Source organism: Geospiza fortis, unplaced genomic scaffold (assembly GCF_000277835.1).
Source record: "Geospiza fortis unplaced genomic scaffold, GeoFor_1.0 scaffold1039, whole genome shotgun sequence".
Classification (NCBI taxonomy): Eukaryota; Metazoa; Chordata; class Aves; order Passeriformes; family Thraupidae; genus Geospiza; species Geospiza fortis.
This window is the reverse complement of record NW_005054733.1, coordinates 105,803-107,409: the sequence shown is the minus strand read 5'-3', so window position 1 is coordinate 107,409 and position 1,607 is coordinate 105,803. Positions and strand designations below refer to the sequence as shown.

Sequence of the window (1,607 nt, the reverse complement as noted above, 5' to 3'; positions counted from 1 at the left end):
CTCCCTCCCCTCTGTCCTGGCCGCCCCTGCTGCTGCTGCCAGTGCCAGCCAGCCCCTCCAGGGACACAGAGAGGATTCTGCAATCATTACAGATCCCCTGAACCATGGTCCTCCCAGGAAAACCCCGGGCAGCTGTGGGAAACTCAGAGGAAAGAATTCCAACAGTTGTTACCTCTCTTTCTGTAACTCTTTATCGAAACAGGGCAATCCCCGTGATAGGGAGGAGTGATGCGCCTGACTCCATCTTATCAGAAGGCTAATTAATTATTTATTATACTATATTACACTGCATCGCATTGCATCTAAACGGAATCTGCCCAGCACTGAACCCTGCACACCCTGCCCAGAATCTCGTGACTGTCCTGGCAGTCCTGACACACACACACACACAGACCTGGGCCTGACAGGCCAGGGAGCCAAACCCATCCCTGTGGGCGAGCAATCCCCACATTGCATTCTGCTGTGGCACAAAAACAGGCACGGAAAATGAGATCAGAATATTCGTGGGAAGAATTGTGCCTTGCTTTTCTCTGTGAAATGTGGGGCTGCACACCTGGCCCTGACAGGCCAAGGAGCCAAACCACCAACAATCCCCACATTGCATTCTGCTTTGGCACAAACACAGCAAATGAGATAAGAATTGTGTTTTCTTTCTCTGAGGTTCAGAGAATGTGGAACCCAGAAATATTCTTGGGGAAGAGCTGTGCCTTGCAGTGGCCCCTTCACACCCACTGCTCCTGGGAGCTGCAGCACTCCGAGCTGTAAAACCCCACAAATTCCTCACCACAAAAGAGGAAAAGATCCAGCCAGGGGCTGCCAGGCTGAGGGAATACATGAAAAAGGAGACTTCCCATGGTGCCCACTGCAGGTTCCAACCCTTTGCTGGGTGGTTTTTTCCTCCTCCCTTGACTCACTTGGGGACTGTGCTTCTTCCACAAGGCAGGAATGTGGGTGGGTGGATGGATGATGGATGGATGGATGGATGATGGATGGATGGATGGATGGATGGATGGATGGATGGATGGATGGAGGAATTGCTCATGCATGGACAGGCAGACGGACAGACAGACGCAGGAATTGAGCACACAGAGCTCCCTGCCCCCAGCACAGCTCTTCCTGCCCCGACTCACGCCAGGGAAGCACATCCTGCACGTCCCAGGATCAAAGCGGGTCCCCCGGCCATGGAAGGAAACTCTGCACCCCCAGAAGTGCAGCTGCTCAGGGAGCCCCCAGCCCAGCGGGGTTTGGGGCCAGGAATGTCCCAGGTGCTGAGCAGGGCTCTGCCCCCAGCCCAGTGAGGTTTGGGGCTGGAATATCCCAGGAGGCTGCCCCTAAGGTCAAGGATTTGGGGTTGGAATGTTCAGGATGCTGCCCCCAGGGTGTTCCAGGGAAAGGAAAGAGGAAAGGAAAGGAAAGGGAAAGGGAAAGGGAAAGGGAAAGGGAAAGGGAAAGGGAAAGGGAAAGAAAGGAAAGGAAAATTTCAGGAGTGTTTTCCATGATAAAACAGCCCAGCTGCTCCAGGGCTCCTCTGGCTCTGGCTGAACCCAGGGCTCAGAACCCAAACCCAGGGGAGTTTTTTGGGATTTGCCCCCCTGGCAGCTGCCAGG

At 54.3% G+C, this 1,607-nt stretch overlaps 1 protein-coding gene across 1 annotated transcript in view; it reads right to left on the bottom strand.

The window, feature by feature from the left end:
• Positions 1–1,607, bottom strand: part of HOMER3 (homer scaffold protein 3) — a 19,745-nt gene that overhangs the window by 11,130 nt on the left and 7,008 nt on the right. The window lies entirely within an intron of this gene.